This window comes from Macaca nemestrina, chromosome 9 (assembly GCF_043159975.1).
Source record: "Macaca nemestrina isolate mMacNem1 chromosome 9, mMacNem.hap1, whole genome shotgun sequence".
Taxonomy (NCBI): Eukaryota; Metazoa; Chordata; class Mammalia; order Primates; family Cercopithecidae; genus Macaca; species Macaca nemestrina.
In genome coordinates, this window is record NC_092133.1 from 92,786,773 (window position 1) to 92,803,389 (window position 16,617).

General features: G+C 44.3%; 1 long non-coding RNA gene across 1 annotated transcript; it reads right to left on the reverse strand.

Annotated features, from left to right (window-relative positions):
- Positions 1 to 10,683: 10,683 nt before the first annotated feature.
- On the reverse strand, positions 10,684 to 12,955 carry LOC139356335 (uncharacterized). Its single transcript, XR_011608033.1, has 2 exons — positions 12,742 to 12,955; positions 10,684 to 11,824 (listed from the first exon to the last, which is right to left on the reverse strand). It is a non-coding gene; the product is annotated as an uncharacterized lncRNA (long non-coding RNA).
- Positions 12,956 to 16,617: the final 3,662 nt, after the last annotated feature.

The window sequence follows — 16,617 nt, forward strand, 5'->3', positions numbered from 1 at the left end:
ACTCAGGATGAAATGTAGGTACCTGACCTAGTGCAATTGCTGGCCTTAATTAAACTGATACATTTAAGAAAGATGTTTCAATTACCAGCCTCGACAAGAGCCTTTCTCCTAATTAAATTTACACGATAACTAAGAAAATAGAATAATGAGGAAGAACTTAGCGTTGGTTGACTCTGTAGCCCCTCAGCCTTCCCCAACCATTCCTCCTAAAGAGGGCCCAGCTTCTAGATCTCAAGCATCCCCCAGTCCCCTGAAGGTTAACAATGCTGTTTCCTGCTGAACCAGCCAGAAACAACTAATATGCAAGTGGATTTATTTTTACCCCAGGCTTTGTCATCTATCATTACTGAAAAACTAAGACAAGATTTTGGCTGAACAGCCTACAGAATGTTCAAGATCTCCACACAGAATTTGACCCTCCATCTGCCGCAATTCATCTTATTTGGAGCGGCCTTCTCCTCCATGCCAATGTTCCTCATTAGCAGGGATATCTGCGTTCACGACAACAAACTCTCTCTCGGTCTGGTCTGGAGTCTAAGGGATCCTATGATGACGTCATCATGCAGCACCACTGACATAATAGCTTCCTTGGTGGAAGCAAGTCATTGATACCTTGGATGACATGGTCTATTTAACCAAAGACTGGGGAACAAATTTAAGTATGTCTTGCAGACTTTCTTGGCACACAGACTTCACCAGCAAAAACTTATTTAGTGAAGGGCATTCTCCCTGGATTTAATACTTGAATATTTCACTTGTTAAGGGTATCTTTCACTGGTCTGCAAGATGGAAATGACAGAGCATGCTGATTTCATGCCTTCTGTAACCATGAGACCCAGCTGGGCATTACATTGGTGATTCTCCATTACTTTCCGTATTACGTTCAAACTATTCATTCTACGTTTCCAGACTTCCCTGTTCATGGAACTGTGCATGCATTTCCTTTCTTGTCTTCTTTTCCTAACAAGCAAACTTGATTTGAGCCCTTCAAAGTCAATCCAGGCCAGATGCAGTGGCTTATGCCTGTAATCCCAGCACTTTGGGAGGCCGAGGCAGGTGGATTGCCTGAGGTCAGGAGTTTGAGACCAGCCTGACCAATGTAGTGAAACCCCATCTCTACTAAAAATACAAAAAAATTAGCCAGGCGTGGTGACATGCACCTGTAATCCCAGCTACTTGGGAGGCTGAGACAGGAGAATTGCTTGAACCTGGGAGGCAGAGGTTGGTTGCAGCAAGCCAAGGTCACGCCACTGCCCTCCAGCCTGGGCAACAGAGCGAGACTCCCTCTTAAAAAAATAAAAAAGTCAAATCAGAGGGATTTACAAGCTAGTTCCTGTGTGGCCCACATGGTGCTGAACCCAGGCCCTGTCCCTCTGTCTCCTATTTCCATATTTAATTTAAAGCTCCCTCCTGTTCTCCATTGATTTTTTTTCCCAAGTGCCAAACTATTACCCATCCTTTTCAAACCCAGCAAATACTTCTTTCAGGATAGCGTGTTTCTTTTTCTTTCCAACTTCTATTTTAGGCTCAGGTGATACACCTGCAGGTTTGTCACATGGCTAAGTTACATGTTCTAGGGGTTTGGTGTACACATAATTTTGTCACCCAGGTAATCAGCATAATATGTGATAAGTAGTTTTCTTCATTATTGTTGTTGTTTGAGACAGAGTATCATTCTATTGTCCAGGCTGGAGTGCAGTAATCCAATCTCAGCTTATTGCAACCTCTGCCTCCCGGGTTCAAAACAAATTGGCAGAAATCTGAAATGATTCCAATACCGCCCTCCTGCGTGCAGGCAGCTGGGTCCCAATGGTAGGTCTCTTAGCAATCAGGCTCAAATCAAGTATTTGGGCATCTGGAAACATTCTGATAGGAATGAGATCATAAACAAAAATTTCTCTCTTTCCCTCAACCCAGTTACCAACCCACTGGGTTAATGCCTTGCACCAGGGAAATCTGTGACTCATACGGAACCTTCAGTTACAGGCAGGCCCCACAATGAGGCATCACAGTCCCAGACGGCCAGGCCAGAGATCCACTTCTATTTCTTTATTGATAAGGAGTCTTGGACAAGACATGCCAATTTCAACTTTTTGTGTGGCTGTGCCTACCTAAAACCCAAAGTTTTAATTTGATCCAGTCAGACCTTCTGCATGGATCAAATTATTTCTGGAAGCTCCTTCCAGAAATCAAAATGTTCCCAAGTTCACGCGGCATGAGCTTCAGTTCAAGTCAGAAGCAAACCAGAAGAAACGAGGGTTTCCAAGTCCTCTCTTCCTCCATCTGCCATCTTGTTCTTCCCTCCACCTTCCCCACAAGTGACAAATGATGCATGGTTGAGAGAAGGGGCAGATGCATGCTAACCAAGGATAGTTTCACAGGCCACCCACGCCTGTCACTATTCCTAGGCCCTGGCCCTGATGTTCAGTATAAACACAGCTGGCCCCAGCTCTGTAAGGAAGGCCTCACCCTCCCTTAAACTCCATAACTAAAATGGAAGATGATTTCATTTATTTTATTATTTTTTATTTATTTTTATTTTTTAGACAGAGTCTTGCTCTGTCATCCAGGCTGGAGTGCAATGGCATGATCTTCGCTCACTGCAACCGCCGCCTCCCAGGTTCAAGCAATCATCTTGCCTCAGCCTTCTGAACAGCTGGGACTATAGGCCACGCTAATTTTTGTATTTTTGTAATTTAAAAAAAAATTCGTGGCTGATTTTTGTATTTTTAGTAGAGACGTGGTTTCACCATGTTGGCTCGGCTGGTCTGGAACTCCTGACCTCAAGCAATCCACCTGCCTTGGCCTCCCAAAGTGCTAGGATTACAGGTGTGAGTCACCATGCCCAGCCGATTTCATTTATTTTAAAAGTTAAAAAAAGAAGTCTTTAAATTTTACAACTCCTTTCTTTCTTACGTTAAAAAGACAGAAAAGTCCAAGCATCTGTGTACAGAGTTAATATACCAGGTGGCTCTTTTCCAGCACAGAGGTGTGTGAAAAACAAAAGAAAGAGGGAGGATAATAAACATCTGCTAGGTCTACAGCTGAATTTCTTTTTTTTTTCTTTTCTTTATCTTTTTCTTTTTTTTTTTTTTTTTGTATTTTTAGTAGAGATGAGGTTTCACCGTGTTAGCCAGGATGGTCTCGATCTCCTGACCTCGTGATCCACCTGCCTCGGCCACCCAAAGTGCTGGGATTACGGGCGTGAGCCACCATGCCTAGCCAACAGCTGAATTTCTGTTCAGTCTGGGCTGCTCATAGGCTCACTGAGATTGCACAAAGTCCAGTGCATCTGTCTCTAAATGGCTTTATTTAGGGAGGGTAGAGGGGAAATACACAAAGAAAAAAAAGGTTTCCTGAATACATTGAGGACCATGTTGCCACAAGTATCTTAGAAATGAGATAATCTGCAGTATTTATTGAGCACTTGCTGTATACTAACACTATTCTTTTGTTTGTTTATTTGTTTGTTTTGAGACAGAGTCTCACTCTGTTCTGGAGTGCAGTGGCGTGGTCTCAGCTCACTGCAACCTCCACCTCCTGGGTTCAAGCAATTCTCTGCCTCAGCTTCCCAAGTAGCTGGGATTACAGGCACCCACCACCATGCCTGGCTAATTTTTTGTATTTTTAGTAGAGATGGGGTTTCACCATCTTGGCCAGGCTGGTCTTGAACTCCTGACCTCGTGTTCCACCCGCCTCGGCCTCCCAAAGTGCTGGGATTATAGGTGTGAGCCACTGTGCCCCGCCAACACTACTCTTATATACTAAGTATCACACTAGACACCACAAGGTGCTTGCAATCCAGTTGCACAAACAGACCCCTTCAGAGAAAGTTAGATAACAGAGAATTATTTAATATAACAAAGGTATGCAGAAAGTCAGAGGCTTGACTGGGAAGATGTTCCCAGAGTAGAGAGCACTTGATTTGAACCCCTGGGGACCTGGATGGGCAGGGAGAAAGACTGAGAAAATTCCAGATGGAGAGAACAGCATATGCAAAGGAGCAGAAGGGTCAGGCGCGGTGGTTCATCCATGCAATCCCAGGACTTTGGGAGGCTGAGTCAGGTGGATTACTTGAGGTCAGGAGTTTGAGACCAGCGTAGGCCAAAATGGCGAAACCTTATCTCTCCTAAAAATACAAAAATTAGCCAGGCATGGTGGTGCATGCCTGTAGTCCCAGCTACTCGGGAGGCTGAAGCAGGAGAATCACTCGAACCTCAGAGGTGGAGGTGGCAGTGAGCCCAGCATGGATGACAAGAGCAAGACTCTATCTCAAAAAAAAAAAAAAAAAAATGGAGCAGAGGAGACTCAGAAGTGTTTAGGGGACCAGGAGTAGGCTGGCCTGTTATGGTAAATAACACGAACAGGAAAGTAGCCAGGGCTACCTGATCTACAAGGAACTTCAGTTTTAGATGAAGGGCTTTGGATTGTCTAGAATTATCGAGATAACGCACTTTTGGATTGATTGATAATGAGCTTAGAGTCAGTATTAGAGAATAATAAATAATTGTACTTGGGCAGTGCTTTTCAGTTTAATGGAATAAATTTGCTACTTATTCCTATTTGATTATTTATGTTTTGCATTATACAATTCAGGCTTATGGTAGAAATGTGGGCTGGGTGCAGTGGCTTACGCCTGTAATTCCAACACTTTGGGAGGCCAAGGCAGGAGGATCACTTGAGGCCAGGAATTCAAGACCAGTCTGGGTGGCAACATAGTGAAACCCCATCTCTACAAATATATACATATATACAAACCCCGTCTCTACATATATACACATATTTTTTTTTTAAATTAGCCAGGTGTGGTGGCACACATCTGTAGTCTCATCTTCTTAAGAGGCTGAGATGGGAGGATTGCTTGAGCCTAGGAATTCAAGGCTACAGTGTGCCATGAATGCATTACTGCATTCTGTCATGGGTGACCGAGCAAGACCCTTACTTGAAAAAGAAAGGAAAGGGGAGGTGAGGAGAGGGGAGGGGAGGGGAGATCTGGAAGACAGCAAAATCTAAAAGCTCCACTGTAATCCTATCAATAAGAGAAAAACCAGTTAACATTTTGGCATATTTTCTACCAGTTTCATTTTTAAATATATATTTACTTCAAAATGGAACCAGTGTATCTATTTTCACATAACACCATATTATGAGACTTTCCCCATGATATGGAATATTCTTTGAAAACAAAATGTCTTGGTCTGTTTTGTGTTGCTATTACAGAAGACCTGAGACTGGGTAATTTACCAAGAAAAGACATGTATTTGGCTCATGATTCTCGCGGCTGGAAAGTTCAAGATTGGGCAGCTGTATCAGGTGAGAGCCTCCACTCCAGGCAGACAACAGGAGGGAAGTGGAGCTGTGCAAAGATCACATGGCAAGAAAGGAAGCAAAAACGAAAAACTGAGGAAGCCAGACTTTTGTTTTTTTCAGGGTCTCACACTGTCACCCAGGTTGGAGTTCAGCGGCATGATCACAGCTCACTGCAGCCTCCAACCTCTAGGCTTAAGCAATCCTCCCACCTTAGCCTCCTGTGTTGCTGGAACTATAGACCCATGCCACCATGCTTGGCTAATATTTTAATTTTAATTTTTGCAGAGACGAGGTCTCACTGTGTTGCTCAAGCTGGTCTTAAACTCCTAGACTCAAGGCATGCTCTTGCCTCTGCCTCCAAAGTGCTGGGATTGCAGGTGTGAGCCCTGCGTCCAGCCAGACTTTTCTTTTCTTTTTCTTTCTTTTTTTTTGAGACAGAGTCTCACTCTGTTGCCCAAGCTGGAGTGCAGTGGTGCAATCTCGGCTCACTGCAAACTCCACCTCCCAGGTTCGCGCCATTCTCCTGCCTCAGTCTCCAGAGTAGCTGGGAATACAGGCGCCCACCACCACACCCAGCTAATTTTTTTGTATTTTTAGTAGAGATGGGGTTTCACCATGTCAGCCAGGATAGTCTTGATCTCCTGACCTTGTGATCCACCCATCTCGGCCTCCGAAAGTGTTGGGATTACAGGCGTGAGCCACTGGTTTTTTTTTTGTTTGTTTGTTTTGTTTTCGTTTTTAATCTGCTCTTTATTCTATTCTATTCTCTAATCTATTTCTGCCAGAGGGAGAATTCATTTACCCTTGCAGAAGAGCACTAATCTATTAATGATGGATCTGTTCCCAAATCCCAAACACCTCCCACTAGGCTCTAGCTCCCAACACATCTACATTGGGTATCAAATTTCAACATGCATTCCAGCAGGGACAGACCACGTCCAAACCATAACACAAAATGTTTACCAGCCACATAATCTTCCATTTTCTTCATGTATCATAATGTTGTTTATAATTGCTCTCTGTTGAATATTTGAGTTGCTTCCAATTGTTCATTATTATAAATAATGCTGCAATGAAATCTCAGGATATAAATTTGGTCTGTATCTCTCTGATGACTTTGTGACATGAAATTACTAGAGCAAAGGGAATAAATATTTTAGGACTGTTGATATATATTGACAAATTGTTTTCAAAAAATATTTTAGCAATTTACGCATTCATCAAGTGTACATGAAAGGGCTTGTTTTCCTGCAAAGGTACACTAGAATTAAGTATTCTTATCTTTGCTAATTTGATAAGGGAAAACTAGAATCATAGAATTGCATTTAAATCATCATTTTGTTCCTTGTGCGTTTGAATTCCTTAAAATATATTTTTCACTAATGTGTATTTCTATGAATTTTCTATGAATTTTCTATGAATTATCTATGTTTTTGCTTACTTTTCTTTTCTTTTTTTTTTTCTTTTCTTTTTTTTTTTTTTTTTGAGATGGAGTCTCGCTTTGTCACCCAGGCTGGAGTGCAGTGGTGCAATCTTGGCTCACTGCAAGTTCCGCCTCCCAGGTTCACACCATTCTCCTGCCTCAGCCTCCCAGGTAGCTGGGACTACAGGCACCTGCCACCACGCCCAGCTCATTTTTTGTATTTTTAGTAGAGACGGGATTTCACCATGTTAGCCAGGATGGTCGTGATCTCCTGACCTCATGATCCGCCTGCCTAGGCCTTCCAAAGTGCTGGAATACAGGTGTGAGCCACCGCATCCAGCCACTTTTTGCTTACTTTTCTCTTGGTGCCAAGATTCATTACATATATATGTGTATATAATTTTTTTTTAGTTTTTTAGAGACAGGGTTTTACCCTGTTGCCCAGGCTGGAGTACAGTGTGCAATCATAGCTCATTGAATCCTGGAACTCCTGGGCTCAAGTGATTCTCCCACAAGTAGCTAGGACTAGAGGCATGTGTCACCACATCTGATTAATTTTTTATTTTCTGTAGAGACAGGATGTTGCTATGTCCAGGCTGTTCTCAAACTCCTGGGCTCAACCAATGCTCCCACCTGGACCTCCCAAAGCACTGGGATTACAAAGGTTATCCACTGTACCAGCCTGTACTATATTTTTAAAGCTCTTAATATATTTGATTGGTATTTGTTGTAATATGTGTTTTAATTTTGCTTATGACATTTTAACCAAAAAAATGTTTTACAGTTTATATAATTTAATCTATGGGTCTTTCTCTTTTTAATTTCTTCCATTGATTTTTAAAAATTACATTGTCCTCTTACACCAGAAATGGTGGCTCATGCCTGTAATCTCACCCTTTGGGAGGCTGAAGCGGACAGATCACTTGAGGTCAAGAGTTCGAGACCAGCCTGGCCAACATTTTGAAACCCGTCTCTACTGAAAATACAAAAGTTAGCTGGACGTGGTGGCACACACATGTAGTCCCAGCTACTCGGGTGGTGAGACATGAGAAATGCTTGAACCGGGGAGGTGGAGGTTGCAGTGAGCCGAGATGGTGCCAGTGCACTCTAGTCTCAGCAACAGAGGGAGGCTCCATCTCAATAAATAAAAAAAAAAATAAATAAATAACAATGTCCTCTTTGACTCTGAGATAATTTAGATTTTCTTTTGAATTTTTTTAATGGGCTTGTTATTCCATTTTACTCAATCCATCTTGAAGTCATTTTGACATTTCTTTCTTTCTTTCTTTTTTTTTTTTTTTTTTTTTGAGACAGAGTCTTGCTCTATTGCCCAGGCTGGAGTGTATTGGTGGGATCTCGGCTCACTGCAAGCTCTGCCTCCCGGGTTCATGCCATTCTCCTGCCTCAGCCTCCCAAGTAGCTGGGACTACAGGTGCCCATCACCACGCCCAGCTAATTTTTTGTATTTTTAGTAGAGATGGGGTTTCACCATGTTAGCCAGGATGGTCTCATCTCCCGACCGGATCTCTCGATCCACCCTCATCGGCCTCCCAAAGTGCTGGGTTTACAGGCATGAGCCACCATGCCCAACTGACATGGTTTTTTCTCTGATGGTGAAGATAAATGTAACTTGAGATCTCTCTCAGATATTTCATTCCCTTACCATCATTAATTAAATAATTCGTCCTTTTAGCAATGGTTTGTAAAACGCCTTTATCACAAATTCTCGTTACATGTTCTGGAATCTGCTTCCTGGTTGTCTTCTGTGTTCTGTTCATCTATGTTCTAATCTTTTTAACCAACAGCACACTGCTTTAATGACTGCAATCTTACATACAGCTATAGAACTTCTCATTGTTTCAAAGATCTTTCATGCATGCACTGTTATTTATTTATTTATTTATTTTTTGAGACAAGATTCTCACTCTGTTGCCCAGGCTGGAGTGCAGTAGTGCGATCTCTGGCCACTGCAACTTCAGCCTCCCAGGTTCAAGTCATTCTCATGCCTCAGCCTCCCCAGTATCTGGGATTACAGTATGCACCACCACACCTGACTAAATTTTTTTTGTCGAGACGGGGTTTCCCCATGTTGCCCAGGCTCATCTCAAACTCCTGGCCTCAAGTGATCCACCCCCTTGGCTTCCCAAAATGCTGGGATTACAGGTGTAAGCCACAGCACCTGGCCTCATGCATGTTCTTTTTTAGAGTGAGTCTCACTCTGTCACCATGCTGGAGTGCAGTGGCACAATCTTGGCTCACTGCAACCTCCTCCTCCCAGGTTCCAGCGATTCCCCTGCTGCAGTCTCTCGAGTAGTTGAGACTACAGGTGCATGCCACCATACCCAGCTAATTTTTGTATTTTTAGTAGAGAAGGGGTTCCCCCATGTTGGCCAAGTTGGTCTCGATCTCCTGACCTCATGATCTGCCTGCTTCAGCCTCCCAAAGTGCTGGAATTACAGGCATGAGCCCCTGCACCTGGCCTTACATGTACTTTTATACATTATTCCACGTGAAAATAAAGATCATCTCATTCTCTCATTTCTTTTCTTCTACTTATTACTCATGTAAAAGCAAATGTTCTGAGAAACATATGTTTGGATTAAACCTAAGAAAAGGATTTTGCAATTCTGGGCCTCTTCTTGGGTGAAAAAAAAAAACAAACAAAATAAAAAGCATGGTCTGGTTTTTAAAATGAAACGCTACTAAACTGAAAAAAAAAAAAGGAGTGAAACCTGAGCATAAGCTGGTTTCATTTTTGTTTGTTTGTTTAATTGAGAATGGGTGTGTTAATCTCAAGGTAAACCGGAATCTGTAAAGGAAGCCAAAGTTATGATCATTTGAAATTTACTTTCCTAAACAGAAACCTTTCCAAATGAGCATAGACTCCATAGAAGTGGAAATAAATTCACTTACTCTTTTTTTTTCTTTTCTTTTCTTTATTTTTTATTTTATTTTTATTTTTTTTTTTTGTGAAAGAGTCTCATTCTATCACCAGGCTGGAGTACAGTGGCATGATCTCAGCTCACTGCAACCTCTACCTCCTGGGTTCAAGCAATTCTCCTGCCTCAGCCTCCTGAATAGCTGGAACTACAGGCATGCGCCACCACGCCCAGCTAATTTTTGTATTTTTAGTAGAGAGGGGGTTTCACCATGTTGGCCAGGCTGGTCTCCCTCTCTTGACCTCATAATCTGCCCACCTGGTCTTCCCAAAGTGCTGGGATTACAGGCATGAGCCACTGTGCCCGTCCCACTTATTCTATTCTTTAGGAGTGACACATGAATCACTGATGGAGTCCACACTGACCGTCATCTACTGGGGCTCATGTTCCCATCAAAAGGGTCTGTAGTGGTAGGTACCTATCACCTATGCAGCTCCCTCAGTATGAGGTCACCTGTCAAGGACTTAGAGAAGACTCCTTCATCCATGTATAAAATTTTGCAATTCAGCTTGATTTGTAGCCTTTGCCGTTATCACAAGCCACTTCACAGCTGAGTCCAGCAGTCTAACTGATCAGAACATAGTGGCCAGGATGCCTGGGTGGTTGACTGTCCCTCTACTTTAACAGTCTTCCTTACACTCCTTATTCAACTATCCTTGTAAATGAGTATCCTGGTTTACAAGCAGTCTCTAGGCAAGCTGTGCATCAGGAAAACCCAGCACCATCACTAGAAAGAAACTAGAAGTGCTCATCCTCTTAGGAAGAGGCAAGTCAATCCAGCTCACCATCAACAAATGGCATATGACCGTCAATTAGCACATGCTTGTTGAATGAATGCATGCATGAATGAATGACACTGGTCTAGACTATCTTTCACATGTCTTCATTCATGTCAAAGACAGCTTAGACCACTGCACTAGGCTAAATAATAGTCAATATCAGGTCATGATCTTAGCAGTTTGGAAAATTTTACATAGCCTGAACATGTGTGTAATTTCTTTTTCTCTCTCTCTCTCTTTTTTTTTTTTTTTTTTTTTTTTGATGGAGCCTCTCTGTCACCCAGGCTGGAGTGCACTGGCACGATCTCAGCTCACTGCAGCCTTTGCCTCCCCGATTCAAGAGATTCTCCTGCCTCAGCCTCCCAAGTAGCTGTGATTACAGGCACCCACCACCATGCCTGGCTGATTTTTGTGTTTTTAGTAGATATGGGGTTTTGCCATGTTTGCCAGCCTGGTCTCAAACTCCTGACCTCCGGTGAGCTGCCTGCCTCAGTCTCCTAAAGTGCTGCATTACAGGCATGCGCCATTGCACCCAGCCTGTAATTTCTTTTGTCTATCTTGAACAACCTAAAAGAATGAAAAAAAAAAAAAAAGATATATGTGCTAAGTAAGCCACATCACATCTAAGTCTTCTTGGAGCTAGAGAGGCAGCCTTGTGTTTTTTTGCTGCAGATGGGTAAATAAGAATGAGATGAAGCAGAGAGAGGGACCTGTTTATGGGAACAAGTATTAGATACCCCCATTAAAAACAAGCACTGGTGGCCAGGCATGGTGGCTCACACCTGTAATCCCAGCACTTTGGGACGCCAAGGCAGGCAGATCACGAGGTCAGGAGATTGAGAATATCTTGGCCAACATGGTGAAACCCCACCTCTACTAAAAATACAAAAATTAGCTGGACGTGGTTGTCCGTGCCTGTAATCCCAGCTACTCAGGAGGCTGAGGCAGGAGATTCGCTTGAACCAGGGAGTCGGAGGTTGCAGTGAGCCCAGATCGCACCACTGTACTCCAGCCTGGTGACAGAGTGAGACTGCATCTCAAAAACAAAAAACAAAAAACAAGCGCTGGCCCAGAAAGGCACATGGGCATCTGATTTCCTCTGCATTTTCTTTGGATTGTGTTTTCACAGAAATTGATGTTTCTAAAGAGTATCTTTCCCAGGGCAGCTCATCTTTTCCACACAGGGTCATGAGAAAAAAAAGGGGGTCTTGAGCAAGGGAACCCACTCTCTGTGTTGCAGTTACTTGCAGTTTCTTTGGTTCATGGTGACATCCTCCCTTCTCTCTATACACACAATAAATGCGTGTGTCTCACCGTGGCAAGCTAGGTGTCAGTCGCTGCTGAAGTATGTCCGGTACAGTCACGAAAATTTTCTGAAGCAAATCAAACCTCATTAAATCAGAAGGAGGACTGATCCTAATTGGAGAAAATCTTAATCGCAGCATTTTAAAAAGGAAGATGACAACCTGGCCTAACAGAAAGCTGCCTCATAGAGGCGTCCTTGGCGGGACCATGTTAATAAACTGGGAATAAGACACATACTTAATAGGGATTTTTGTCTGGAAAGAAATGTGTGTGACCAAGCCACTGAACACTGCCCCAAAATAGTACAGTCTCTGATATCTTTGTTTACCTTATTCATTTGTATAATTTTTTTGGGGGGTGGTGGGTGGCGGAGTCTCTCTCTGTCACCCAGGCTGGAGTGCAATGGCACGATCTGGGCTCACTGTAAACTCCACCTCCCGGGTTCAAGTGATTCTCCTGCCTCAGCCTCCCAAGTAGCTGCGACTATAGGTGCACGCCACCATGCCTGACTAATTTTTGTATTTTTAGTAGAGCAGGGGCTCCACCATATTGGTCAGGCTGGTCTCAAACTCCTGACCTTGTGATCCGCCAACCTCGACCTCCCAAAGTGCTGGGATTACAGGTGTGAGCCACTGCACCCAGCCAAAATAATTTTTTTTTTTTTTTTGCTAAGTAAATACAGAAAGGCTTTAAATCAGCCACTGCTTGGTCACTGTGAATTTTAAATTAGAAGTGTCTGAACTCAATGAACCTGCATCACAGACTGAAATTCATCCTTTCATCATCTACCATAAAACCTGCACACATAGGCAAGTCTCAGTTACCCAGTTCTACAGCCACCACTTTGTTGGTGCAATAAGGCTGATTTCCACCCACTCTCTGACTTCTTCCTTGATTCCCCTTCCCAGCTTCCATGAGCTACTTTAAACTCACAAAATGTAAATTAATGTCAATATTAGCCTAAACAGAACAAAGTAAATCTCACCAATAATGGATTCCAGAAGCAAGCAGGGATTTTTCAAAGTCGTCTGCCATTTGGACGAGCCCCACGCGTACCCTCTTGATCCCCATGGAGGATAACAGGCAGCTGGAGGCAGGAGATCCTGGTGGTTGGGAAAACAGTCTTTGGCGCTAGACAAAACTGGGTTTCAACCCCAGCCCTGCCTAGGGCATAAGTCCTCTGAGCCTCCGTTTCCTCATCTGTGAAACTGGTGAGACTGCAGGTAACTCAGGGACCCGGCTGAGACACAGAACAGACTCAAGTCAAAACAGACTCCAGAAACCATAGCTGTCATCATTGGCAACAAATAATTCCTTCTAAGGAAGCACCAACCTCCCCACTTCTAAATAAGGGACGAGGCAGGGTGCAGTGACTCACGCTGGTAATCCCAGCACTTTTGGATGCCAAGGGGGCAGTATGACCTGAGCCCAGGAGTTTGAGACCAGCCAGGGCAACATGGTGAGACCCTGTCTCTAATTAAATAAAAATTAAAAATTAAATAAGAGGTTGGGCACAGGGGCTTATGCCTCTAATCCCAGCACTTTGGGAGGTCAAGGCAGGCAGATCACTTGAGGCCAGGAGTTCGAGACCGGCCTGGCCAACATGGTGAAATCCCATCTCTACTAAAAACACAAAAATGAGCCGGGCATGGTGGTGTGCTCCTGTGGTCCCAGCTACTTAAGACAGGAGAATTGCTTGAACCTGGGAGGAGGAGGTTGCAGTAAGCCAAGATCATGCCACTGCACTCCAGCCTGGGGGACAGAGTGAGACTCCGTAAAAAAAAAAAAAAAAAAAAAAAAAAAAATTGCTGAGTGCAGTGTCTCAAGCCTGTAATCCCAGCACTTTGGAAGGCTGAGGCGGGTGGATCACGAGGTCAGCAGTTCAAGACAAGCCTGCCAACATAGTGAAACCCCGTGCCTACTAAAAATACAAAAATTAACCAGGCATGGTGGTGGGCACCTGTAGTCCCAGCTACTTGGGAGGCTGAGGCAGGAGAATTGCTTACACCCAGGAGGTGGAGGTTGCAGTGAGCTGAGACTATGCCACTGCACTCCAGCCTGGGTGACAGAGTGAGACTCCATCTCAAAATATATATATATATATATATAAAATAAGTAGATAAATAAGAGACAGAAATAATTCTTCCATCTCCCTGCAGCTAAGATGTGAAAGGGACGGGGAAAACGGAAAATGCTTTCATGCAAGTGACAAGTGATAGTGACAGTATTTGATAACCTGAAGATGCAGTCTGTGAATGAGACTTCCTTCAAAGGGAACCAGCACTTGAAACATCACGGCTGTCTCTGGAGCGTTACATGGAGGAACCCACTGGAAACTGGGCAAGTCCAGGCAGATGGTTCAAAAACATGAAGTAATTGCTGGAAACCTGTCAGACCCGCTGACTTAGAAGGAGTCCCCGAAGGTGTGGGCTGCAGTTCTGTGGTGAAGTTGGGGCAATCACTTTGTAGCACAGCTCACTCCAGTAGCTACTCAGGAGCCCCAACCCCACCTGAAATACCAACAGCCCCGACTGGACAAAGGAACATTTTTCCAAAAGTTCATGGAGATGTTGATTTTGGAAAGGCAAAGCACGTTTTCCTCCAAGCCACCTTTCAAAGAGTTGTTGGGTTTTTGTCAGATCAAACCCACAAAGACTCCAGAGTTAAAGGGGAAGCTGGGGGGAAGGCCTGGGGTTGAGCCTGAGCCCGGGGGACAGTGCCCTACTTTCTGAGTCACTGCAACTGGGCAGCAAAATAAAGCCTTCCTGTGCCTCAGTTTCCTCACCCGTGAATTGGAAATGACAGTGCATTTATCTCATGGCACTGTTGCAAGGATTGAGTAAGTTAATGCATATAAAGTGTACAGGTGCTTCCCAGCACACAGCAGGTGCTCAATAAATTAGCGATTATTATCTGTCTCTCTCTTTTTTTTTAATAAACAGAGTCTGGGCTGGGCACTGTGGTTCGCGTTTGTAATCCCAGCACTTTGGGAGGCCGAGGTGGACAGATCACGAGGTCAGCAGATCAAGGCCATCTGGCTAACATGGTGAAACCCCATCTCTACTAAAAACACAAAAAATTAGCTGGGCGTTGTGGTGGGCACCTGTAGTCCCAGCTGCTCGGGAGGGTGATGCAGGAGAATGGTGTGAACCCAGGAGGCGGAGGTTGCAGTGAGTCAAGATCCCACCACTGCACTCCAGTCTGGGTGACAGAACGAGACTGGGTCTCAAAAAAAAAAAAAAAAAAAAAAAAGAGAGAAAGAAACAGAGTATGTTCCCCAGGCTAGAGTTCAGTGGAATGATTACTGCATCCTCAAACTGTTGGTCTCAAGTGCCTGCCTCAGCCTCCCAAGTAGGTGGGACTATTGGCATATGCCATTGCACCCGGCTAATTTTATTTTTGTAGAGATGAAGTCTTGCTATGTTGCCCAGGCTGATCTCATCAAACAATCCTCCTTCCTCAACCTTCCAAAGTGTTGGGATTTCAGGGGTGAGCCACTGCACCTGGCCCTGCTGTCGTTATCTTTATTATGAAATCATGAGGTCACAGGGTAGGGACCTCAGGATGGCCACAGCAGGGAATTTAGGCCTCCAAGAACAGATAGGAATTTTACAAGGACCCTGTGGTGAAGGAGGAGGACTTGGGGAAGCAGCCTCCCACGGCGGCTGTTTATTGAGCACTTAGGATGTTCCAGGCGTGGTGTATCATATCTTTCGCCCCCTGCCAGCAAAGTTTTTAGGGAGTTGTTCTCGTGGTTGCTGTCGCCTCCAGTTTAATAAGGACCAGAGCCCGGAGAGGCAAATGAACTCATTTGCACCATGACATTCCTTCAACAGCCTCCCCTCAGATTCTGGGCCCGAAAAATATGAGTGGCCTTCATAAGCAGGATGTTTATCAGTAACTTCCATGTTAAGAACAGCACTTTGGGAGGTTGAGGGAGCTGGATTACTTGAGTCCAAGGGTTTGAGACCAGCCTGGGCAACATGGTGAAACCCTGTCTCTAAAAAATATATATATGCAAAAAAATTAGCTGTGGATGGTGGTGAGCACCTGTGGTCCCAGTTGCTAGGGAGGCTGAGGTGGGAGTATCACTTGAGCCCAGGAGTTTGAGGCTGCAGTGAGCCACAACTGCACCACTGCAATCCAGTTTGGGTGATAGAGCAAGACCCTATCTCAAAAAACAAAACAACACACCCCGAAAAAGAAACAAAAACAAAAACACACCCACCACCAACAGCCTTCACAAACCACAAGAAAGGCTGAAAATGTGAGCCCTGCAAGATCATCCTTGTCTCAGTTTGACTCCCCAAGAAATCCCAACCTCTCTTTTTTTTTTTTTGAGTGGGAGTCTCGTTCTGTCACCAGACTGGAGTCCAGTGGTGCAATCTCGGCTCACTGCACCTTCGCCTCCTGGGTTCAAGCGATTATCATGCGTCAGCCTCCCAAGTAGCTGAGATTACAGGCACACGGCACCACGCCCAGCTAATTTTTCTATTTTTAGTAGAGATGGGGTTTCACCATCTTGGCAAGGATGGTCTCCAACTCCTGACCTTGTGATCCACCCACCTCAGCCTCCCAAACTGCTGGAATGACATGCATGAGCCACTGTGCCTGGCCAAAATCCCAACTTCTTAGAGCAATTAGGCAACATCTCCAGTGAAGCGGCCTTGATTGTCCTCTTCTTCATTAGAACATTCTCTGCACACTGCCACTCTATCTCATGAGTTCCTAGATCCATTTCTATACCCAAAGCAGTGAAAGCTATGAAGAGGGCATAGTGGGCTAACCTGGGTGACCTAGGAGGCACTGGCATTTCTAGTGTTTGGGAAAATTCATGTCTGCTCTTACTGATGAAGACAAT